This window comes from Microtus pennsylvanicus, chromosome 9 (assembly GCF_037038515.1).
Source record: "Microtus pennsylvanicus isolate mMicPen1 chromosome 9, mMicPen1.hap1, whole genome shotgun sequence".
NCBI lineage: Eukaryota > Metazoa > Chordata > Mammalia > Rodentia > Cricetidae > Microtus > Microtus pennsylvanicus.
In genome coordinates, this window is record NC_134587.1 from 73,614,136 (window position 1) to 73,641,408 (window position 27,273).

A 27,273-nucleotide genomic window follows, 5' to 3' on the forward strand; every position below is an offset into this window, starting at 1 on the left:
TTAATGCTAGAGCTTTGCTTAGGAAAGGGGACACATGCAAGGACCCAGGTTAACAAACTCCCCAGAAGTGAAAGAATGATGACGTCATACTTGATAAGTGGGATCCCGACAACAATAGGCATAGTTAGGTCTCCATGAGGAAGTGAATAGGACCTTCAATACTTTGCTATCTTCAAATGAAACGGTACAATGAATTGCTCAAGTACTAACACGGTCAAGGAGCAAGCACAAAATGATAGGGGTTTAAATTCCATACAGAGTCTGGAAGCACTTTCTAGTCTAGTCGTCTTTTAACTCAATGCAGTAAATCTAGTGAGCGGCAAGGTTCCTGGCTTGACCAGAGAAAAATACTTTATTAAAAGCCTCACAATCCCAATCAAAATTCGCAACATGATAAATAACTGTAACAACCTAGGATTTTCATCTTTCTGGTATTGGACTAAGTTGGTGAATCATGTAGATGATCAGAACATGAACTTTCTATACAGCAATGCTCATACTGTCCATAGATTTAAAAGTAGAGATGATTGCTGGTAATTCTGATACTTGGGAGGATGAGGCTGGTGACGGGTAATTTCCAGGCCAACTCGAACCACAGGATAAGACTATATTGAAGGAAAGGAAGTGGAGAGAGGAATAGGGAAGGAAAGAGGCAAACACTATTTACACATTAGAACAGTTGAAATGAAAACCAGATTACTAACAGTGGGCAAACGTATATTTCTAAAAGTGTCTGTTTTATGCTTTCTATGGCAGATGTGCCCTCCCAGCTTCCTGTCCTTGCTGCTGAAACTGCTTCATGCTAGCATGATGCCTCTCCACATATATGAAATGTAAAACTGTGGAATGTCTAATTTTGTGTTCTGTTTCTGTGAGAAGACACTGACCAATTTGTGGATGAAATGGTTTAAGTTGTCTTACATTTCTCCACCAGAATCCATCGGCGAGGAAAGCCAGGGCAGAAATTCAAGCAGAAATCTGAAGGTGCATCTGAAGCTGAGACCCCAGAGTAAACCACCTCATTGGTTTGCTGTCCATAGATTCTTATACAATTCAGACCATCTGCCCTGGGTTGGCACAACCCACAGGATGCTGGGCTCTTCCATATCAATCATTAATCAAGAAAATGCCCCATAGACTTGCGTACAGGCCAATCTGCTAGAGCTGATTCCCCAGCTTAGGCTCCTTTTTCCTAGATGACTCTAGCTTGTGTCAAGTTGACAAAAATTAATTCCTATCTCTATTACTATCTAACTACAATTTGTCTTACTCTAGAAAATTCTTTAGCTCTTTAAAGAACCACATGGTACAAAAATCATAACTTTGGGTTTGTTTCTCAAGGAAATAGAGAGTTACAGTCACAAAATCTCTATCCGAAAATATTTATAGTCACCTTACTTATGACTAACTAGAAACAATCAGATGTCATTCAATGAAAGAGAATTAAAAAGCAACTGGAACTTATCATGACAATAAAAAGACACAAATTTTAAGTAAATCTCATAGGAATTACTCTGGATGAAAAATCTCAGCCTCAAAGGGTTACTCATTATCCTATCTCTTTATCATAGTAGTCTTGAAACAAGGAAAATTGGAGATGTTGAGAACAGATTGGTGATTGCCAAAGGTGAGAGAGGAAGGCAGATACAAGGGACTGTAAATATCTACATGACAGTGGTCTTACCATGATAAAATTGTTCTCTGTGGGGTTCTTGTGCTGTTTGCTTTCTTGTTTTGTGTTTTGTTTGCTTGTTTGTGAAACTTTCTGAAACAGAATCTCACTACTACGTAGCCCAGAGTGACCTTGACAAGTTCTGGGATGACAGGCATGCACCATCATGTCAGGTTTCCAGCAGGTCTCTATCTAGATCATGGTAGTAGGTACACGAATCTACACTTACAAAACCGCATACAACTCAACAGACAGCACAAAACATCCTAGTGCATGTAAAACTCATGACATCTGAATATAGTATGTGAATACCAATGTCAATTTCTTGGCTTTGATTACATTCTGGATAAGTTAACATCTACCATGATATTATGATTAGGAGAAACTGGGTAGAAGATGATGTGAGACCCATCAAAGGTGTTTATATAACTTTCCATGACTCTACTTTTAAGCTAAAGTTAAAACAGTGGGGTATGATTTGAGAAAGGGTCACTTTTTGATGCATGATGGTTTTAAAGATGAAAATTAGTCATGAGCATAAGCTTATCCATTTGTGTAAGAAATCGCTTTATGATTTCTACAAACAGTATGACTTGATGCGTTTAATGATATTTTCTTCTACTTGTGAAATCCTATTCTTCCTAATAAAAGGTGAAAACCTAGAGATAACAGATACAGCTATGCGACATCAAGATCCCGATAGCACCTCCTGGTAGTTTCCCACCCATGTAGTGTCTCGTTCCAGACATCGCAACAGCTGATAACTGGCACTGGAGGTCAAACCTTTCCACAGCCACAACCAAACACTGACTTCACACCCAGGGCTGCACCGGAGCTCCAGAGTGACACATTAATAGAATTCGAATTCTTGTTCCCAATTGGAAGCAGACAGGAACATTTATGTTGATCTTAACTGCCCAGCTGAGAACATAAACATATACAGGTATTACAGAAGGGATAGCAAAACAGTCTTGTGTAAATCCTCACTCAATACATGGTAGTTAAGGAAGAATTCACACAGGTCTAGTTTATCTCTAGCCATAGCCCCAGAGTGTGGTCCTACAATCCGAGCAAGAGAAGGCTCTGACTGGGGCTGCTCACAAAAATCCTGCACTGGTTCCCATCAAGACCTGCTCCTCACCCAGGGACAAGGACCACAATTCCCTAATGAACACTTTCATGATAGTATTCTATTGTGATATTGTAGTGCAATGGTAGCCAGTGTTGGACAAATGGAGTTTTGAAAGAGAAATAAAGGAGAGATACTAGTCCCTGGAATATGGGGGGGGGGGTACAATGACTCTTAATGGGGAACTAGGATGAATCCCAGAAGATAAGCAGAAAAACAAATGCAGACTGTCATTGCTAGAGTTAAGACACTGGCTTTGAGTCCCCTGGGTTAAAGCATATTGAAGAATCCCATAGTAAAGGATGACAGGAGAGTACCAATAGTTAGGCTTCTACAGTGCAAACGATAACAACGAGCAGCATCCCAAAAGCATCCTCATCCAGAAAAGTGCCAGTGAGCATGGACTCTATTTGGTCCTGTGAGGAGGGCGTGGGAGAGTAGCAATGGGACTTCCTACGTTGTGACAATTACAGATGCCACTGCTTTCAGTCCCCTGCAGAGGAAGAGGCCAGGAAAGGCATCCTAAGTATCATGACCTAGGCACCCCATGGACCTCAATGACTGCGTCCTCCCTCTGTTTCTCAAAGGTTTTCTGTTTCTGCAGCATACAGGTTAATTGGAATAATTCACAGACTTCTATACCAACTGCTCATTCTTTGAGAGTCTAAATAAGTTTGCACCAAGCGACTGCTTATGACCTGGCACCCCCTTTGTCTAGTTTCTCATTCTCTCTTTGAGACAGCAGTTGTGATGTCATCCCTTCGGATGCAAAAACACTAAATTAACAGCCAAACACAGGTTAGAAGAATTTTCATGAGATCACTGCTCCGGAAGCCCGTGGCAGGACAGACAGCTTGTGTCAGATGCCAATGGATTTGGCCATGATTAGAGAAAAAGCAGTAACAATTAAACCATCAACTTTCACCGAGGTTGAGAAAACAGAGAGGCGTTTCAATTTACAGTGGCCCCATGCCAGGAGACTGAGACTGGAGAATTATCAGACTGCAGACTACAGAATACTATCTCCCGAGAAGAATGTGCTAACAAAAATGCTCATGAACGGTAGTTCCCTCGTGGTTCCTTCCAGGATGGCAATCAGTTAGGAGCTCCAAGGCATTTCTCGTGAAGTAAACATTCCTTGGATGGTGTAAGAAAGAATATACAAACTCTCCCATGAGAAGACCAGCAGAGTAAGGCTTCCTATTAGATGTTTCCCTTCAAGTTTGCCATAACTTTATGTCAACTTGTTATGGAGGAAAGATTGACCCATCACCTAGGGCTGTGAAAAGACAAGTGGAATCTATGCAGAAGGCAGAGGCAAAGAGAAAGAAAAATGTCACCTCAAGAATGACCTTGGCAATTTCCGGCCTACCTAGAAGCTTAAATCGATGTTCTTAACCTTCACAAAAACAAAGTTAACTTTAAGTCTCAGTTCCCATGAGTTAGTATCCATCTTCTCTTAAATTCCCCTTCGCCCAAGTTCTCATTCTAAATTTTCTTTTCAAAGATCAGGTTGGCAAGTCAGACTCTCAGTCTTTAGGGAGCCATGACTTTCAAGAGCTCTGATCTGCACAACGTGGTTATGATTCAGCCCAGCCCACACGCAGCAAGCAGAGCAAATGGCTGCTTTGTCAAACCTAATGTGTCTGGAGGTATCAGGTTCAAGACCTCATTTTTATACCCCCCTTCATTCAGAGGTAAATGTGTCCATTTAAGAGACAATGTCTATCTTCCTTTGTGATCAATTATTTTGTATTTTTGAGATAATTACCACAATCCCAGAGGCACCTGAGTGGTCAAATTGTTGTCATGTGATATCATATATAGGAGACTCAAGCTTTCTGACACTGGTTCCTTATCTAAAAACATAAGAATGAAATCTATTCTCCTCTCGTTGCTGAGGGAAACAGGAAGAACATAAGAGCTTGCATGTTATAGATATTCAGTGGGTGGTGGCTGCTCCTCTTAATCGCTCTATTTAAGCATGCTTGAAAATGACCAAATCTGCACATTCATTTTGTCAAATGTTCTTGGAAGTGCCTCAGGTCACAAAATACATTAGTTGGCTTCACTCTGAGATGCATTGTTAAGAGCTCAAAAGAAATCCATACAATCCCATTTTTTCTTAATAGTATTCACCGTTCTTTCAAAGCCAGGAACACGAGTTCCCTTCTGATCGGTGCTATTTCCCTTTATGAATAGTCAATTTCAGAAGTACCAGAATGCACTCAGAGTGGCGAGTGGAAGCTGAAGCTAAGGCCATGGGTGGTTTCGGTTTTGACTTTAAAAATTTGTGATAGTTGCTCATGTTTAAACTCTACCTTCACACTTATCTGGACTCTGGTTTTCTTGTCATCCGTCACATTCATGGGGGACCATTTTGTTTTCACCCCCACTTCTTCCAATCTTGGGAACAATGTGAACCTAAAGGGGCTTGGCACCATTTCTCTGCTGCTTAGATGTCACACAGTCTCTGCAGAGACCTGGAAGTCACTCCAATTCATCTTCTGTTTCTTACCTTTTGCCCTCCCAAACCTGACAACGGTTTCCTTCCCTACAAAGATAAAATTCCAGAGTATTCCCCCAACTAAACGCCATTCTTCTTTTGCTTTGGAGCAGTGAAACTATCTCATGGTTATTATTCTCCACAGGAAACACTCCGATTTGACTTCCTGTTCTTTTATTTATTCTTGTGGATAAGAAGATAAATTATGAGCTGGAACAGAGTACTCTAAAGCCCGTTTTAAAAATCAGAATGAATGAGGTACCAAATGAACTCTCATTAGGGCTTCAGTGAATGACTGAAAGAGAGGGACCAGAGTGTGGGGATAGGGGTCTTTAATAGGTCACAGGATTTTGTCATTAAAATTGCATCTTATTTAGCTCATTTGCATAATACCAGAGAATGTTTGAAATCTACTGATAACTAAAATGCAGAGAGACAAGTGAACAAAAAGCCAATTTGTAAAGCATATTAGAATGCAAAGCAAATGTTCAGCACAGAAAAGGTAGCTGATTATAATATGATAAAGCATAAGATATTAATAGTCAACCACACTATTAAGGGAGCATGCAAAGGGAACTGGAAGACCCTCCACGAGAAAAAACTGGACAATTTGGGAGTGGGGAAGGAATTACTAATAACTAAAATTACAAAATACACTTCCATGATTCTTCTCTGCTTTAAATAAATTACTGAGTACACTAAAAACCGGAATGAAGAAGAATCTACTACTTAGAGAATGGCAAATGATTTCTTATAAATAAGTCACCCCCAAGGCAGAGCATGACGTCACTCTAGTGAGAACTATACACAGTGACTTTCTCTCAGATGGGTCAATACAGGAAGGATGAAATGGAAAGGCAGCTTCACAGGAGAGAGGCAGGACACCTCCTCAGCTAGCTGACCAAGAGCCTTTGGAATGTTGATTGCTGAGAAGAAAGAAAGGTAAAGACCTGGGGAATGCTGTCTGAGTCCGAGTTGCCCTAGAAGGAGAGCCGAGCCTAATACAAAGGCTTGTAACAAAGATGGTGTCTTTGAAAAGAGATTTCCTGTAACACAAGGAGCACACATAGACAAATAAGACAGGGAAAGAGCTGGAGCTGCTAGTACATTCTGCCTTACTGCAGGCAGCAACTCCACTTTTCTCTGAACCTAGTGAAGATACACATGTGCACCCCTAACTCTTTTTCTGATGGAGAGAAACAGGAACATTTATGCTTGTATTCCCAACTGGCTGTGTTCCTAAATACACTTTAATGACCCTAGTCTTTCCTGGGTGTGCTCGAGAACTCGGATGCAACACCACAGAAGAGCCCAACCTATGCAGCAAAGGCAAGGTGAGATGCTATTATATTATATGTGTTCACAATTGGCTGTATTAGAACAAAAAGATACAGGGGAGGAAAGAGATAATAGGCATCTCAAATAAAAGGAAAGGGACATATACCTCATTGCTTAAGAGACATAGACTAGAACTTTTAATGGGCGTGACAGAGGTGCCAACTCTCTCAAGGAATTTAAAGTGAGGGAAGCCTATTAAATTCAATCCACGAGACCAGTGATACTGCACGACCAAAACCAATCAAGGATGCATGGGAAGAAAATGTATATCAATGTTGCTGAGCAAAGTACTAAAAAAGTAAATAAGACTGTATAGTTCATCAAAAATACCATTGGCCATGATCAAACTGGTTTCATCTCAAGGATGTAAAGATGGCTTGATATATGGAAATCACTAAGGTGATGTGTTGGGCAAAATGAGAGATAAAGATCATATAATTACCCAATTTTTTCTGAATGCTCAATAAAATTTGAAAGTTTTCAGTAACTGCTCAATATAATTTTTACTTGCTTTCATGATACAGGGCCTTAACAAGTTATATACAGAGAGGGTATGCCTCTTCACAATAAATACTGCATGTGACAAAGCCACACGTCACCATAAGAATGAAGAAAAGCTGGAACTGTTTCCTCTAGGATTAGGAACAAGGCAAGACTGTTCACCCTCCTACTCGCTTTTTACATAGCACCAAAAATTAGATTTAGAGCAATTAGGCAACAGGAAAAAATAGAAGGGTGGTTAATCCCAGTACACGAGAGACAGAAGCAGGCTGATCTCCGTGAGTTCGAGGCTAGCCTGGTCTCTACAGAGAGTTCCAGGACAACTAGGACTACAAAGACAGACTTGCCTTAAAAAGGAGGGGAAGGGAGGAAATGACACAAAACCCAGCCATCTCAAACCCTGATACAGAACACTCACCTGCTTCCCAGCCCAGGTCAGAGGCTGTACCTTACCAACCCCATAACACTTCCCCATCTCTAACCTGAACAGAGCACTGGCTGCTGTGGTCTGAGGTTGAGCCTTCCAGTACTGAACTGGGATTTACTCAGTTATGCTGCTCACAAACTGGCACTGGGTGACCTCAATATTAATCTTTGGATCTTTAGATCTGTGGATTTAAAATGTGCTTAGAGAAGTCAGGAAACTAGAAAATGGCCATCTGAGAAATGTATTACGGTATGAAAGGTTGGCAAAGCATAGGCAATCTGAAAGTAGAGATGAGGAATAACAAGGTTGGAAAAGTTAAAGTGGAGACAGACATAGGGGATTTATTAGAATGACTTATAGGCTGTGATCTAGGTAGCCCAACAATCATTGTATCATGACAGAAAGGCCAAGAATCCATTGAATGTTCAGGCCACAGATTGGATGTCTCAGCAGCCCCTCTAGTGCTTGGGTCTGGGTGGATTCTCAAAAATGTAGGTTAGGTTCTAATGCCAGGGAAGGAATGCTTCAGCAACAGGATAGATGAAAACGCCAGTGAGGATCTGGGCAAGCAGGTAAAAAAGCAAAAGCTTTCTTCTTTCAAGACCTTTTGTGTGGGCTGCTCTAGGAGGTGTGGCCCCAATTTAGGATGAATCTTCCAACCTTAAATAATTCAACGAAGAAAATTTCTCATAGGTGTCCCCAGCTGCTCGGGTTTTAGTTTATATCACATGTAGTCAAGTTAACAACCAAGATTAGCAGTCCCAGGAGATACCTGGCTTGGCTAGATAATGCTGTTCCAAGAAGTCATGATTATTAAACAAAACCCTCAGGATTGGAGATATGCATCAGTAGTCATGAACACGTGATGCTCTTGTGAGGACCTGAGTTCTGTCCCCAGTGCCCATCTAAGTCAGTGGCTCACAGCTGCCTGGAACTCCAGCTCCAAGGGATCCTGACTCTCTTCTGGCCTCCGCAGGCACCTTTCTCTCTCTCCCCGCCCTCTTACTCACACACACACAAATATTAATAATTATGATGATAACAAAATAATAATAACTATAATAATAAATAAAATATTTCAAAGTAAATTCCAGTGCCCAATGCATGATACTTTCTTGTTGCCTTGTTGTTCAGGAAGGTCCCACAGGCAGCAAAAACATCATTATGTGTTTACCATTCTTCTAGGTTGCCCACCAGAACTAGGTGACAAGACCCTATTGTTGGAGACATTGTACACCTTATTTGCAAGATAGAGAAAAAGCAAGCTGGAACTGAAGAAAGCAAGCTTTCTTCCTCCTAGTTTGCTTTCATAATCCTGGAAGGAGCAATGGAGGTTGACGGGAGAGGAAGAGTGTCTGTGGCCTTCTGAGTCTATGAAGTATAACACTAAACAAGCAGGCAAGATGTGTCTACTTTTGCAGTAATGGCACTAAGTTTAGGGATCCACTAGATACCACATGATTGGATTTGAGGCCTTCTCTATAAGAGGGAATTCATGCCTGGTACTTTAAACCCAGTAAAAGAAAACCCGTGATTGAGATGTCATGGGCCCTAAGGAGGCACCAATGTTGTTTAGCTACACTGATGTAGCATTAAACCACCTTCTATGTATCTATACATCCAAAGCTAGATGCTTCTCTCAACAATAATCAGAGAACCTTCTCTTTATAGAGTGGCCACAAATGCAGAGACCCTTGGATGCTCAATGTGAGAATAAGGAATTGCTGCAGGCTTAGCCCAAGCAGGATGTTTATATCATCCCTTCTAGGTGCAGCGAATATGGTAGAAGACAGCGAAGAAAGAACGTAAGCGAGGGAAGATTCAGAGAAGAGTTAAGACATTCTATCTTCCAGACATGACATAGCGTTCTTAATCATGAGCTCACAGCGGTTGTGCAGTATATCCCAGGCCTGAACAAGACTGGACCTGTGAAGTCACGGCCACCTCTCCCCGATGAACTTGGCTATTAGTGGATTCCAGTGTCAATACTTCAGATTTGTACCTATTGGTGGACCACCAAGTTCCACTAGATGAAACAATAGTCGTGTGGGTGGTGCTGGTAAAGCCAAATGGGTCAAAAACCAAAAAGATAGGAATATAGGTAGGACCTCTGGAGAGGAGGGTACTATTTACAGGGGATGGAAGGAGAAAAGAAAGGGTCTGGGGGGTGAGAGTAGTCGGGATGTGCTATTTCATGTATAAAATTGTCAAAGAACAAATATAATTAGTTTTTTTTTTTAAATCTCAAAGACTTATCATCTCACGCCAACTAAAATGGTTATTATCTAAAGAACAAAAATTAACCAAACTGTTCAGGATGTAGGAAAACAAGAACTCTTACACTTGAGATGAATATACCATAACAGTTACTATGGAAAACGGTGAGGAAGTTCAAAAAAAAAAAACTAACAGACTTTCCATATGAGCAACCTGTGCTGTGATAAGACATGTAATCCACAACCTTATATTGCTGTAATAGTGTCAATAGGACAGAGTCAGCATAGGTGTTCCCCACTGCAGGATTTCTTAAAATGTGGCATATTTACACAATAGGAAGCTACTTGGCCTTTGGTGGGGGGGTGACAGCTGTCACTAGAAAAATCAATAAAACTAGAGGATATTAAAATTAACTGAAATAATCCAGGCACAGAAAGACAAGTAATGCATGCTCCCTTTCATATGTGGATGCAAAAAGAGCCAATCTTAAAAGAGAGAGGTTGGAAAGATAGCTGTGGAGATGACAGATAAGCAGGGGCTGGGTTTGATCAGTGCAGCTGCATGCTTATGCAGAAATGCACTCTGCTCATTAAAATGCACAATTGAGCATGCTAGTCCAAACGTTTAAACGGAAAACTTGATGGGGGGGGATCATCTTAAGATTTGAAGGGCTTGAGAGTGTGGCATTATCTGGAGGGATGCTCTCAAGTGCCTGGGTATCTCCAGCATAGCAAAGGCCAACCCAGGAAATAACAGTTGTCACTCTGAAAAAAATCTATCCCAGCACGTAACGAGTCACTTTAGATACTTCTGGCTTCTATTAAGTCTCTATACAGTCAACATTGGCTTGCATTTAATACAGAAGGTAATGAGAGGTCATTGAAATTGTTTCTTGAAGCAGCCAAGAACTTTTATGACTGTTCTCAGAGTAGAGCCAAGGCCTTAATCCACATCTGCAAACCGAAGACATTTGATTAGATAACTTCCAGCTGTAAAAATTGTATGATTAGCTAATTATTCATTATAGAGGTTTGGCCCTTTAAGTTTGTCTCCCATAAATCAATTTATGTCAGCTCGAACCTGATGGAACCAAGCCATAAACATAAAGGCATTTTATCTCGAAATTACACATACTATCATACGAAGAAGAGATATTTCATCCTAAAGATAACTCTAAGATTGACAGAGTGGTTAATGGACTCCTGTAAGTGGACCATGCCTAAGGATGCTAGAAGACTGGAAAGGAAGAACAGAAAGATGGCAGACTGCTTAGAGTCTTCTCCCTTCATCACCCATCACCACCTTTTTCTGCTGCAGTGATAAATGCAATGGATTCTTCTCTCCCACAATAGCCTTCTGTTGTTGGGAAGGAACAAATCCTTCATCTTTGGATTGAAATTTTCCAGTCCTGAGTATCCCATCAAATGTTTCCCAGGAAGAGCAGGTAGGGGAACTCTTCCAACATCTAGCAGTATTTTCAAAATGTTTTTACAATTCACTCAATGTAGCTTTATCCTGAATAACCTTCCCCAGTCATAAGCAGCTATTACAAAGACTTCTTTCACACCTAAGGGTTCTATAAGATGTTGTAAAATCCTCACTTTTGTGGAATAATCAGCAGTATGTCTTTTTCTGACCAGCAGTTCTCTTCCTGAAGTATTCTGGACAAGTTTCAGCATCAGGCATATAGGGATACAGCCAGGCTACCCTGGAACGCAATAGCAGTTGAAGGATTATAGACTCCTACAAAGCAAGTGGAAAGACCATACAGTGGAAAACTTGCATCATCTTTTCCTGTTGCAAACAGCCCTTATGGTCCAGTCTAAATACTTAAAGGCCACACACCACAACTAATCTAATTAGGGACAGGAGGTAACACCAGTGTTACTTCACCTCATCAGGACAATTTTCTTGTTAACCAATATGCTTTGCAATGACACAGGAAGGATCATTTTGCAAGAAAACAGGGCAAGAGGAGTCTAAATATTCCCCAAGTATTTTATGCATACAATTAAATAAGTTATGTAACTATGATAAGAGCAATACTATCTTTATATTTAAAACTCCCAGTCTGTGGGGAAAATTATAAAAACCATGGTGTTCGTTAGGATTCATAACCTTTAATATCAATCTATCCTTTATTTTGAAGCCAAGGAGGATGTAAACAAACTCAACTATGCTGTTGGGAGAGTCTGCTAAGATTAAATTATGTAATAAAACTGAGAAATGCTTGAACATACAGTCTTTTCACATCTATTAAGGTTTAGTGAAAATTTTAAGTTTATATATACTGAATAACCATGTGTAATTACGATGGCTATTCTTGCTGTCAATGGACTACATCTGCAACAAACAAAAACCCAAGACTAAGTACATCTGTATGGAATTTGTATTTATTCAGTCATTTGAAATGGCAAGACCCAACTTTAAATATTTTGAGGTGGGAAGATCTATCTTTAGTCTGGGCCACACCTTTGGCTGGCAGCTCATACAAAGGACACAGAAGAAGGAATCTTTTGCTCTTTCTCTCTCTCTTGTCACCTGGCACTCTCTTAACTGGCATAAGAGCTTCTTCTTTGGGATTCTAGCATATACTGAGGACTGGCTGAGACATATAGCCTTGTGGACTGAACAACTACTGGATTCTTGGGCTTTCCATTAGAAAACAGCCACTGTGGTACTGGCTGGATCACAGACCATAGACTACTCTAATAAATCCCCCTTCTATAAATAGATTCATTCTATTAGTCCTGTTCCTCTAGAGAACTTTGACTAAAACAGCAGCTGGACCCAGTTACCTTTGCCAAGGACCATTGGCTTTACCTGAGGCCACAAGATAAGGAAAAGCAGGATGAAAGACCAGCATCTCTGCCTTCATTTTGCGTACTTCTTAACACTGTGTGGGTACAGTCATTACTAAGGGGTGTCTTTCTACCTAGCCCATTTCAGTTCCCATCAAGGCTAACGCATCTTATCGTCAGCTTTATACTATGCTCTGTTCCAGACCCTAAGAATCTCCAGCCAATGTCCTGCAGTCACTTTGGAGTCTAAGAACAGCAGAACTGCAAAGGGCAGGCCATCCCCAAGACAAGGCCATTAGCCATGATGTTAAGGCCACATGTATGCCAGAGCACAAGTAATCACCCCTGGAGCGAACCAGCTTGCACCCTCAAGAAATAAGGACTTCTGCAGACCACTTCCCATAATTATAACCCAGATAATTACCAACACAATCACACTTTGACCAGGACAGCCTAAGCACACATATCCGTGTCCTTGTCCCAAATCTTCTCTACTGATATTTGAGACACATGCCAGACTTGGGATCGTGGGACTCCTCGTTTTTCCAACATATTGATGAACTCTCCTCTATTTTTCACCATTATCTGTGTCTTTAATTGGCACACCAGGATGACTGCCCATACTTAGGTTGTTGGGGCTGTCAGAGGCAAGGACTTTCGTCACGTCATATAAGACTTTTGCTGGGGAGATACAACACACGTCTACTCTGGAGAAAAAACCCACGGCAGATGGAAGGAACAGCTCTGCCAGAGTCCAGCTGGGTGAAGCAGGAATGTGGGTGAGGATTAACTGCCAAGCGCAGGTATCACCAAGAAGCCCGCCCCAAGATAGGCAATGGCTCAGGAAAACTGTGGCCCTCCTAGAGCTTTCTGCACAACCTGCAGGCAGCTCAATAGGTCTGAGAGATCCCCCTGAGGAAGCCCAGCCGGCCACTGTCTTTTTCCAGTTGATATTTAATGATTTCTAAAGGCAGGAGGAGTCATTATGAATCTTGTAGGTTTCAGCTTTCCCAAACCTGGGAACTTTGTTTACATTCTAAGTCTCATGAGCCCCACCCTGCCCACTTCCTGAAGATGTTACAGTTGAGGCAAAACTGTCCTAGGGCATGTCCTAAAACTCATGTTAAAACTCGATGTTATGGTATATAAATAGATTGGCAAATATTTATCACACTAAGCTAACTATTAATCACACAGAGCCATATGCATCATTTTGCATAGTTCTTTCTTTTCCCCCAGTGTGGCAACCATGCTGAAGATGTACGTTCTTAGCGCATCTCAGAGGCATGGCACAATATTGTTAATTATAGTTGTCCTGCTGCACATTAGATCTCCAGAATTACTTTATATTGCATGTCTGAAGCTTTGGGCCCCAGTCCTGGATAATTACCATTCTACTCTCTGTTCCCATGAATTTGGCATTTTCCTATTCCACATACAAAGAATATATAATTCATTACTTTGACCACAGACAATTGAGTACCATGTGTCAAAACTGTTCCTAGCACTGAATATAATGTGGTGAGAAAGAAGATAAAAATGTCTCCCGTCATAGGGCTCACAGCCTGTGGCAAAGCTGACATTAGCTGTTTAAAATTGTAAGTAAATACACAATTCCAGAAGAATAGGTTATGAGAGGAGACTCACATGGGAGACCTAATGTGATGTCTTTGTAGGGGGTGGGAGTCACGTAAATTCAAACCCCAGAATGAATAGGATTTAAGCCAGACTGTGCTTGGGATAAAGAAAACACAAATGCCTTTCAGCAGTTTGAAAATTCAAGAACCAACAACCAGGTAAGAGAATCCTCTATTGTGTTTTTAGAAAGTGCAGATTTCCTGGGTGATGTCATGGAGGGAGCATCATCCTTACTATGAGACCCACAGAGAAAGAGTCTAATGTTTCTCCTGATGAATAAAATCTGACATTTATAGTGACTAAAAATAAGCTGTAGCTAGTAAAGATTATCCAGCTAATTTCCTAGAAATCAAAACAGCACCCTTTATTTAAAGATGTTATTGTCAGATACACAGATCTAGCCAGTGAGGTTAAAGATATTTACAAACACACAACTTCATATGCAGAAATGATTTCAGATACAAGGAAAGACATGCACATTACATTAGCATACTTGTATGTGGGGGGCAGGGCAGACCTTCTCATTCAAAATATGTGTCTGCCGTTCCAGAGAGTCCATAATATCAGAAAAAACGTGTTCTTCCTGCTTTCCTAAAGGCCGGTAGCTCTGACCTGTTCTTAAGCTTCGTCACATTCAGAAACACAACAACTTACATCACAGTGCGTATGTGCTCCAAAGCCTTGGGAATTAGATCTCAATTCTCTGCAGAAGAAACTTTTCTAGACTGTCTGAGATAGAGCTGCCCCAACATGTACTCGGAAGGATCTCACAGTGAGGTCTTTAGTGACCTCACTGCCCTCTGTCCTCTAAGAACACCATATCCAAAGGCTATTAGTAGATTCACTTTATTTGAAAAAAAAATGATTTCTTAGTAGAGCCATCATCTGGACATGCTAAGTGAAAGGAAGAAGGCAAAACCAAGCTAAAGCATGTATATTGGGGATCACAAAACTCTTCACTTGATATGCAAATTTCTACTCATGATATCAAGGTAATCATTTTACTTCAGTGTAATCCCAGGACACACTTATTTAAGGAATTTTCTTCTATAGACAACCTACAGATCCAACATTCACTGGCTACTGAGAAATGCTGTCCAAATGAGAAAATTCACACAGAGGAAGAGATATAAAAAGATCGCCTTAAACAGACTTTTAAAAAACATTAGTAGAGAAAATCATGTAGGTTCCATTATTCAAAATGTCACCTTGGGTAAAGAAAAGGAACTTACATAAAAGAAACTGATGGCAAATATTCACGTGATGGTGGAACCTTAAGACTTGGTTCAGCTGAACTGCCTCTGACTTCTGTGAGAACTTGAGGGGCCATCGCAACACAGTAAGCTAGTCTTTGATGCATCTGCTGTCAATCACATTGAAACTCATCTATAGCTACAGATATTTTGCCAAGCTGGTTTGTTTTCCGTCACTGGAGTTACGTGACTCAAGGTTTAGGAGATTCAGGTTTAAGAAACTGATCATCAGAGTTGCCAAAACTATAGCTCCTTACAACGTCAGTAGACAAGAATGCAAGCAAAGCTTGGGGCTTATTCTAGAATAGCTAGAATATCCTAGAATATCTGTTAACTTTGGTTTCTGATAATTTCCGAAGTTAACAAGAAAAAGGTGGAGAGATGGCTCAGCAGTTAACAGCACTTGCTGTTCTGGCAGAGAACAGGGGTTTGGTCCCCAGTACCCACATGAGATTTCACTCATGGGATCCTGGCACATTGGATTCTGGGAGTAGCAGGCACACACATGGTGCACAAATACACTTGCAGGGAAAGCACTCATACACATAAATAACATACATTAAAAATAATTTCATTTCCAATTAGAATGTAAGTTCCCAGAAGAACACTGCTCCAATAAAAACACCTCGGAAAACTTAGGGAGAGCTGTGGATGCAAACAGTTTAAAAGTTTCAATTCCACCAAAGGAAAAGACAGAGAGCAGAGATAGACAGCTATTCCTCAACATCCCCTCTCCCCAGGGGTGAACTGAATTTGCCAAATCTGGGTATGAACAGAAAGTTGGCTTGTCAAAATTAGATAGATTACTTGAGGGGAGAGAGAAGCCCTGGTAGTTTTTAACTGCTGTGAAGAATGGGCATGACAGATTGGGACATGAAGACACCTTCAACATGGAGCCAGCTTCCATCTCCTGCTGGTTTTCTCCTGCTTTTTAATGATAATTGGGAATTGGAGGAGTCCGAAAGCTGATTTGGAGAAACAGAGCCTCCGACAGTCTCACAGCACAAAAAAAAAAAAAAAAAAAAAAAAGGAAAGAAGTGGTATTTCAAGACAAGTTTCATTCTCTTGAAACTGAAAGTAACCCGCAATTAATGAAGAGTGTCATCTGACTTTGATCCAGATGAAACTGGCTTGAAGTAATCAGCATCTCGGTTTGCTTTTGGAAGGCTGTGTTAGGTAATGCTATCATGTAAAGAGCATCATGTGTTGTATATTCTATCTGTGATACAATAAAAGATCAAAGAAAATTTGATACTCCAAAGTCTGAGATGCAGTCAAAGACAAAATAGCCAATAGAAACAGACCCACAAATGACCCATATATTTCATCTGGTGGAGAAACTCTTTAAATTACTATTATGTAAGAAAGTAGGGGAAACAGAACAGATAAAGAATTTCAACATATGGATAGAAGCATTCAAGGGCTCAGAAGAAAGCTCAATCTGTAGGGTATTTGCCTTAAAAGAATGAGGACCTGAATTAGATCCACAGGGCCCCCATAAAGAGAATAGAATAAAAACAATCACGACAACAAAAGGTGTGATGGTATGTGTAATCCCAGTGGTGAAAGGCAGGGAGAGGTGTCCTGAACAGGTACCCTACAGACTTAGCTGATGGTATGTGCAACCCCAGTGTGGGGAGGGCAAGAACAGATGGATTCCTGGGGACAGGAAGCTTTGCTTTGGTAGGTACCCTAGCAGACTTAGCAAAGCCTAGACCAGTGAGACACGGGGTTCAAAAACCAAGGTGAACAACAGCTGAGGGTGTTTTCTAGCAAACCTATATAAAAATGAGGGCAGGTAACCACAAAAAAACAAAATCACACTTTAAGAAGTATACTATCCCAAATTAGAGCACACTGTATTTGTAAAGCAATACTCAAGCTCAGGAGAAAAACAAAGGATCCATGGAAAAACAAGCAAACAAATATATCAATTCCTCAAAAACTGAGAACTAGGACCAGAAAATGCTGTCCAACATATACCTCTTTCTGGAACAAAAAAGTTGGAATAAAGGTCTCAAGAAATGTTTGTGTTGCTATTGATTACAGCGTTACTCACAATAGAGATGACGGGGAAATGAGCCACATGTCCATCAGCAGCTGAAGTGATAAGAGAAACAAAGATCCCTAGACCCCCACAATGGCATGTTCTTTATCCTGCACACTGTACAGGCACTGAAATATCACGCAGAACCACACTGATGTGCACAACAATACACATAAAAGAGAAACAATACAGAAAGCTTTTAAAGGGAAAGTCTGCCTTGTGTAACACTGTGGATGATCACTGGGGTAATTGTACTAAGGGAAACAAGCTAATCATAGAGACAAATGCTTACTGGTAGTGCTTATACAACATATCTAAAATAGTGAGCTGCACAGAGACAGAGAATAAAGTATGAGCTTCTAGGACTGTGGGGAGGAGGAAATGTGGACCATAGAATGTTCCTATGTTCAGTGGACATAGAATAGGGTATCAGTTGTATAAAATGAATTCATTCTATAGACCTAACATCGATCAGAGTGCCCTTAATTGTTTTGTGTACTTATAAATTAGTTGAGATCTCATGTGTCTGATGCTCTTACTACAATAAAAAACAAACACAAATAAAACCTTTTTTGTTAAAATAAAAAGTAGTAGTAGTACACCAAAAAAAAAGTTGGAATAAAGGTCTCAAGAAACGTTTGTGTTACTATTGATTACAGCGTTACTCACAATAGAGATGACAGGGAAATGAGCCACATCTGAAGGAGCAGAGTTGGGGGTTCATGAATTTGGGGTCAGTCTGTATTATACTTTGGAACCAGAAAGAAAGCTCAAGGGATAAAAGTATTTGTCATTTAAGCTGGACAACCTGAGTTCAGTCCTCAGAATCCACATAAAGGTGGAAGGAGAGACCAGCTCCACAGAGTTGTCTCTGATCCATGCGTGCACCACAGACACACATCATGTATACACAAGAAGATTTTCAAGGAATATAACAAATATACCCTTTAGAACATAGAACATATTGGTTGAGTACAATAAAGTGTGACTAGACACAGCTGAATGAAGGATCAAAAAATCAGAAGAAAGAACAACAGAAGCATATACTTTTGTTGTATGATAGGGCATCTCGGGTATATTCCCAAGAGTGGTATTGCTGGGTCCAGGGGTAGGTTGATCCCGAATTTCCTGAGAAACCGAAACACTGCTTTCCAAAGTGGTTGCACAAGTTTGCATTCCCACCAGCAATGGATGAGTGTACCCCTTTCTCCACAACCTCTCCAGCAAAGGCTATCATTGGTGTTTTTTATTTTAGCCATTCTGACAGGTGTAAGATGGTATCTTAAAGTTGTCTTGATTTGCATTTCCCTGATCGCTAAAAAAGTTGAGCATGACCTTAAGTGTCTTTTGGCCATTTGAACTCAGGACCACAAGGGGTGCACGCACACACTAAGACAATGGGGATGTTCTATCGGGAACTCACCAAGGCCAGCTGGCCTGGGTCTGAAAAAGCATGGGATAAAACCGGACTCGCTGAACATAGCAGACAATGAGGACTACTGAGAACTCAAGAACAATGGCAATGGGTTTTTGATCCTATTGCACATACTGGCTTTGTTGGAGCCTAGGCAGTTTGGATGCTCACCTTACTAGACCTGGATGGAGGTGTGTGGTCCTTGGACTTCTCACAGGGCAGGGAACCCTGATTGCTCTTTGGGCTGACGAGGGAGGGGGACTTGATTGGGGGAGGGGGGTGAAATGGGAGGCGGTGGCGGGGAAGAGACAGAAACCTTAAATAAATAAATAAATAAATGAAAAAAAAGGAAAAGAAAAAAAACAACAGAAGCAATGCAAGTTGAAGTACAGAGTGGAAACTTAGAAAGTTAATAAAGCAAAAATAATGTGTGGGATTGTGTCTGACAGTCTGGCTTCTTTATGGTTGGATTCCCAGGAGAACAGACAGAAAGTATGTTCAATAAGATAAAGTATATTCCTCACATGACTATTATTTTTTAATCTATTCATCTATATCTATCTATCTATCTATCTATCTATCTATCTATCTATCTATCTATCTATCTACTTTTGAATTTTGACACAGGGTTTCCCTGTGGAGCCTTGGATGTCCTGGAACTCACTCTGTAGACTAGCCTGATCTCAGACTCACAAAGATCCGCCTGCCTCTGCCTCCCAAGTGCTGGAATTAAAGGTGTGCACCACCACTACCTGGCTTTCCAAGCAGTGAAATGGGCAAAAGTCAAACTGTAGACATCAGAAAAGTGTGTTGCCTCTTGAAACTTTTTCTGGATGCTCTGGCATGAAACCCCCACACACACATCTCACAAACCCTGGGTAGACCACAGTGGGGTGGAAATGTTTTAAGTGTTCTCCACTGGATGCCATCACACAAAAATCCACCAGACCTCTGCTAAAGAAAAGTGACAACCTGCCCTGGGCAGGTGCCTGACACCTTACCGTTCATGAGAGAGTGTTAGTCATAAGAATATGGCCTGAGTTGAAGCATCAGAGTTGGATGTACAGGGAGGAGGCAGCAATAGTGCTTAGAGGACCTCTGAGATAGGTCTTCCTCGTTGTCAAGTGAGAAAATGCAATCAATGTATTGAAAAGTGCAACGCGAATTCTAATTGGTCTTAATAATAAAAACCTGGAGTCAGATATTGGGGCAAATACTGAAAAATCAGAAAAGTCAAGGAGTCAGCCACTAGAAAGACCTCTACCGAATCTTCAAACCAAAGTGGGCAAGATCCTGTCTCCACCAGTCCTCAGACTGAACGCTGTCTCTCTGAAACCTCAGATTGGATGTTCTGAGCTTATCTTCTCCTGCTTTATGTTCCTCTCTCTACCCAATCATATCACTCCTGTCTCCACCTCCCTAGTGCTTTGATTAAAGGCCTGGGATCCCAAGGGCTGGGATCAAAGTTGTGAGCTGTTTCTCTTTTAGACTGATTAAGTCTTGTGTAGCCCAGGGTGACCTTGAACTCACAGAGATCCCTCTGCCTCTGTACCCCAAGTGCTGGGATTAAATTTGTGTGCCAACACTGCCTGGCCTCATTGGCTATCTAGTGTGGCTATCCCTGCACTCTGATATTCAGACAAGCTTTATTTGTTACGGCACAAACAAAATATCACAACAGAGAAGGGCAGGAAAGCCAGGGCAGCTGTCTGAAGAGTTGCCAAAGAGAGGAAGGAAACACAAGAAAGGTGGGATGTAATTCAGTGGAGGATGGTCTAGTCACTCTGACTAAATAACAGAAAATGACTGGGAGGAGGAGAGAGTTAGGTTCAAAAGGTTTTGATTCATCATGCTTGGTTCGGTATCTCAGGCCTGAGCTGAGGCTGAACATCATGGTGATGAGATGTTAGAGCAAAGCTGGTCTTCTCATAGCATAGTTGGGGAGGAAGAACAGGGTAGAGACACAAACTACATCTTTCCAAACACACCCTCAGTGGCCTACTTCCTACAACTAGGTCTTACTTCCAGTAGTTTCTAGCCCTCTCCAATAGTGCTATCAGCTAGAGACCACATTTTTGACACAAAAGCCTTTGAAAAACATTTCAGATATAAACTCTGGGAGATTTTAAATACCATGCTAAGGTTTGCCTTTGTTCTCAGGGTCAAATTGAATAATTGCAGGTTTCCAGCAGGCTCTGATTATGATGAACTTATTACTTGAGAGAGATTAATTTGGCAGCAAGGAAAATGAATTGGAAGAGAAAGACATGAGGACAGCTCAAGATGCAGGAGAACAATCTGTCTTAGTGTCAGGATATAACTCTCAAGTTCAAACTGTAGCAGTGGAAGTGGGGGATACAGCTATGAAGTAGTCAAAGCATTGGACTGACAGCAAAACACACATCCATTTTCAACTACTCTAATACATTCTTCTCATTATGGCATCTAAAGGAATCTCCGAGTGTTGTTCTATAGGAGCCAAACATTTCTAAAAAAAAAAAATTCCACACATACGGCTCTCATGTCTATCATGTCTAGAAACAGTAAATAGAAATGTGCACCCACACAATGACAGAGCCCCAGACCCTTATAAAATTCAAAAAGAGTCCTATCTATAGAAATACATCAAAAATGAAAAGTGCCTTGATGTGTCAAGTGTTCTCATTTCCTCACTTTGCATTCTGGTTTTGTTCCAGATAAATTACATAAAGAAAAAAGTTAACCCAAATATTTGCAGCTGGGAGGCTGTGCTCAATGTGAAGCCTACAGAGGACTGGTGAGGTTCAGAGTGAGGAATTTCACTGAGAATTGATGCAACCAAGACACTTCGATTCGGACTTGACTTCTTAAAGTGTGTTGAAATTCATGACTGTCATGGTTTATAGGGTGAATTTAATATCATAAGGAGAGAATATGGAAATGGATCAGTGACTTTACTTTGTTGATAGGAGTTTCTGTCCTTCCCGGTCCTGCAGTTATTCAGACCAAAGAAACACACAGAGGCTTATATTAATTATAAACTCTTTGGCCTATTTTCAAGATTTATTACTATCTCTTACAACTTAAATTAACCCATAATTCTTGTCTATGTTTATCCATGTGGCTTGGTACCTTTTCTCAGTGAGGCACTCTCATCTCGCTTCCTCTGTGTCTGGGTGGTGACTGCCTTTCCTCTTCCTGGAATTTTCCTAGTCTGGTTGCCTGCCTATATTTCCTGCCTGGCTACTGGCCAATCAGCATTTTATTAAACCAATACGAGTGACAAATCTTTACAGTGGCTGAGACAGTGACCTCCACAGGAACAGGAGCAGACCCAGATCAGGGACATTTACAGAAACAGGACTGAGACAGTGACCTAGGATGGAGCAGGCCGTAGACAGCAAACTCCACAGGAACAGGACAGAGGCAATGACCTAGATCAGAGCAGGCCTGAGACAGTGAACTCCACAGGAGCAGGAGCAAATCCCGACCAGGAACATTTACAGAAACAGGACTGAGCCAGCAACCTAGGCTGGAGCAGGCTCAAGACAGCAAATTCCACAGGAGAAGGTACAGGGAAGCAACTGTTGAGGGAGAAGGCCTGAGCCAGGACCTCTGAAGGTCCCACATGAGTTTGGGACCTCCGAGAGAGTAGGAAGGAACCAGAGACCTCTGCAGGTTCGGTGGGACTCTGGGACCTCTGAGGGAGTAGGCCTGAGCCAGGACCTCTAAGGGTCCAAATGTACTGGAGTCTGGGACCTTCGAGGGAGTAGATTGGAGCCAGAGACCTTTGCAGGACCAACCCCAAGCCAGTGACCACCACAGAAGTGTATCTAGACCAGAGACATTTACAGAAATTGAGCCAGTGACATAGGCCTGAGACAGTGAACTCTACAGGACCAGAGCAAACCCCAGGAGTGTTGAGCAACCTCCAGGAACAGGGAGTGATCAACAGGGTAACTGGAACCTTGGCACTGACAGCACCACGAAGAGCAACCATCTGAGTCTTGGATTCACTGGCACCTAGTAGAATGACCACCAACGTGATATTTAAGATATTCATCAGTCTGACTACAGGGAAAGGCGCTCTCTCCTCTATTGCTTAGGGTCTTAGCTGGGGTCATCTTGTGGATTCCTGGGAATTTCCCTAGTGCTAGGTTTCTTGCTAGCCCCTTAATGGCTCCCTCAATCAAAATATCTCTTACCTTGCTCTCATTTTTCTCCTTACTCGATCTCAACTATGCCATTGTCTCAAGTTCTCCTCCCTTCTCCCCTTGTCTTCCCCTCATCTTCCCCTTCTGCCCTCCCTACTCCCCCATGCAGGGATGGTTCAACATATGAACATATATATAAACAAACTGAAAAATAAAAACCACACGATCATCTCATTAGATGCTGAAAATCTATTGACAAAATACAACCTCCTTTCATGATAAAGGTCTTGGAGAGAGCAGGGATACAAGGAACAAAGTTAAACATAATAAAGGCAATATATAGCAAGACAACAGCCAACATCAAACTAAATGGAGAGAAACTTCCAGCAATTCCACTGAAATCAGTAATAAGACAAGGTTGTCCACTCTCTCCATATCTATTCAGTATAGTTCTTGAGGTCCTTGCTAGAGCAATAAGACAACAAAATAAGATCAATGGTATACAAATTAGAAAAGAAGTCAAACTCTCACTGTTTGCTGATGATAAGCGACCCCTAAAATTCTACCAAGGAACTTCTACAACTCATAACCACTTTCAGTAATGTATCAGAATATAAGATTAACTCAAAAATATCAGTAGCCCTCATTTACATAGATGATAAATGTGCTGAGAAAGAAATCAGACAAACATCACCCTTCACAATAGCCACAAATAGCATAAAATATCTTGGATAACTCTAACCAAACAAGTGGAAGACTTGTATGACAAGAACTTTAAATCTTTGAAGAAAGAGATTGAAGAAGACACCAGAAAGTGGAAAGATCTCCCATGATTTTGGGTAGGCAGAATTAACATAGTAAAAATGGCAATCTTACTGAAGAAGGCTACAGATTCAATGCAATGTCCATCAAAATCTCAGCAAAATTATTCTTAGATCTTAAAAAAAGAATACTCAACTTCATATGGAAAAGCAAAAAACCCAGGATAGTCAGAACAATCTTGTACAATAAAAACTTCTGGAGGCATCACAATCCCTGACTTCAAACCCTATACAGAGCTACAGTACTGAAAATAGCCGGGTATTGGCATAAAAACAGACAGGAGGAACAATGGAATCTAATCAAGGACCTGGATATTAATCCACAAAGAAGCAAAAAAATATAAAATGGAAAAAAGAAAGCATATTTAACAAATGGTGCTGGCATAACTGAATATAAACATGTAGAATAATAAAAACAGACCCATATCTATCACTATGCACAAAACTCAAGTCCAAATTCATCAAAGACCTCAATGTAAAGCCAGCCACACTGAACCTTATAGAAGAGAAAGTAGGAAGTACTCTTGAACACATTGGCACAGGAGACCACTTCCTAAATATAACCCTAGTAGCACAGACACTGAGAGAAACAATTATTAAAGGGGACCTCCTGACTGAAAGTTTCTGTAAAGCAAAGGACACTGTCAACAAGGCAGCCTACAGAATGGGAAAAGATCTTCAACAACCCCTCATCAGACAGAGGTCTGATCTCCAAAATATACAAAGAATTCAAGAAACTGGTCATCAAAAGAACAAATAGCCCAATTAAAAAATGGAGTACTGACCTAAACAGAGAACTCTAAACAGAGGAATTTAAAATGGCTGAAAGACACTTAAGGAAATGCTCAACATCCTTAAGCATCAGAGAAAAGCAAATCAAAACAACTCTGAGATTCCATCTTACACCTATAAGAATGGCCAAGATCAAAAACACTGATGACAACTTATGCTGGAGAGGATGTGGGGTAAAGGGAACATTCCTGCATGGTTGATGGCAGTGTAAGCTGGTACAGCCCCTTTGGATGTCAGAGTGGTGATTTCTCAGAAAATTAGGAAACAACCTTCCTCAAGACCCAGCAATACCACTATTATATATTGGTATATAAGCAAAGGATAATCAATTATACCACAAGGACATTGTTCAACTATGTTCATAGCAGCATTGTTTGTCATAGCCAGAACATGGAAACAACCTAAATGCCCTTCAACCAAAGAATGGATAAGGAAAATGTGCTACATTTCCACAATGGAGTATTACACAGCAGAAAAAATAATAACATCTTGAAATTTGCAGGCAAATGGATGGAGATAAAAAACATTATATTGAGTGATGTAACCCAGACCCAGAAAGAAAATTATCACATGTACTCACTGATAAATGGGTTTTAAACATAAAGCAAAGAAAACCAGTCTACAAATCACAATCCCAGAGAACCTAGACAACAATGTGGACCCTAAGAGAGACATACATAGATCTAATCTACATGGGAAGTAGAGAAAGACAAGATCTCCTGAGTAAATTGAAAGCATTGGGACCATGAAAGAGGGTTGAAGTGGAGGGGAGAAGCAGGGAGGGAGCAGAGGAAAATGTATAGCTCAATAAAATCAATAAACAAAGAAAGATAAATAAGTAAAACTTCAAAGCTAGATTAAACTAATAAATTCATAAAATTAAAAAAAAAACTTTACAGTGTACAAGAGCACTATCCCACAGCAATGCAACATTTGCCCTCTCTCATCCTCCCATGCACACCCAAGACTGCTGTAGTTTTGTCTCCTACATTGTGACATATGTGATATATAAGTAATGTTGCCCACCATTCAACAAGAGACGCAGAACACAGATTTCAGTCAGATACTGAAGTTAACATAATTTTGAAACACTTGCTAACATTTCCCCAGTATTGTATGTTTGTTTTATTTTGGTCACAACGACTCACTTCAATTTTTGAGAGGACCTGTATTTTCTTTCATCTCTTCCAAGTCAAGTGGCAAGAGCAAGCCCCATTTGGACATCCCAAGCAGAACGCTGAATGGATGAGACAAGGCAGAAGCTGCAGGGTCAGGCAGAGAGCTTTAAACTTACTAATATCTGAGTTGATTTCAGTAATGTCTGAGGTTTCAAAAAACCCCAGAGTCATTCCTACAGTAAGAAATAAAAAAAAAAGTTACCTAAAGATAAAAAGGAAAAAGGATCACATCATTTCCTTAGAGGGACAAAAAAAAAAATCTTGTCATTATTCTTGCGATGATGTGCACTTTCTTAGCATTTCCAGAATGTATGTGGCTGGAAGACACTTTGTGTACAAATCTCCAAGGTCTAAGGATTAGCACAGACTTTAAATCAGCTCCTAATAATTAACAGGATTTTATTGAGAACTCATTATGTGCCTCCAACTGCTATCGAGATGCAGAAGACATCTCCTTCTCATTAAGGGGATGGCAGCTAAACTTGACAAGAACACGGCTTAAAAATAATTAGAGAACACATTCAGATGCCTTGTAACTGGAAGAAGAGTAATGGTGATAGTTACCATTTATTGAAAGCTTGTTACACGCCTGTCTGTTGCTTAAGCACTTTAATGTATTACACGTGGTTCCACTCGCAAGGGCTAATGCACTTTCAGAGAAGGGAGACAGGCATGGGTGAGAATGGTTTCAGAAGATGGTGAAGGAGCTGGAAAAGCCCAAGTAGGTAGTGAAGTTCATCATAATCTAGAAACGGCTTATGAAATTCCAAGAGGAATGTCCTGATGGTGGAACCTAGAGGTAGACTGGCCAGGATCATGTAGGAGTGGCTACAAAAACTATCTGATAATTTTTACTTTCTCTGGCCAAGCCCTTGACAATGCACCTGTAATTCTCAACAAAACACACATTCTCCTGAGAAACCGAAACACTGACTTCCATAGTGGTTGCACAAGATTGCATTCCCACCAGCAATGGATGAGGGTACCCCTTCCTCCACAGCCTCTCCAGCAAAGGCTATCCTTGGTGTTTTTGACTTTAGCCATTCTGACAGGTGTAAGATGATATCTCAAAGTTGTTTTGATTTGCATTTCCCTGATTGCTAAGGAAGTTGAGCACGACCTTAACTGTCTTTTGGCCACTTGAACTTCTTCTGTTGAGAATTCTCTGTTCAGATCAGTGCCCCATTTTTTAATTGGGTTAATTAGCATTTTAAAGTCTAGTTTCTTGAGTTCTCTATATATTTTGGAGATCAGACCTTTGTCTGTTGTGGGGTTGGTGAAGATCTTCTCCCAGTCAGTAGGTTGCTTTGTGTCTTAGTGAGAGTGTCCTTTGCTTTAAGGAAGCTTCTCAGTTTTAGTAGGTCCCATTTATTCAATGTTGCCCTTAATGTCTGTGCTTCTGGGGT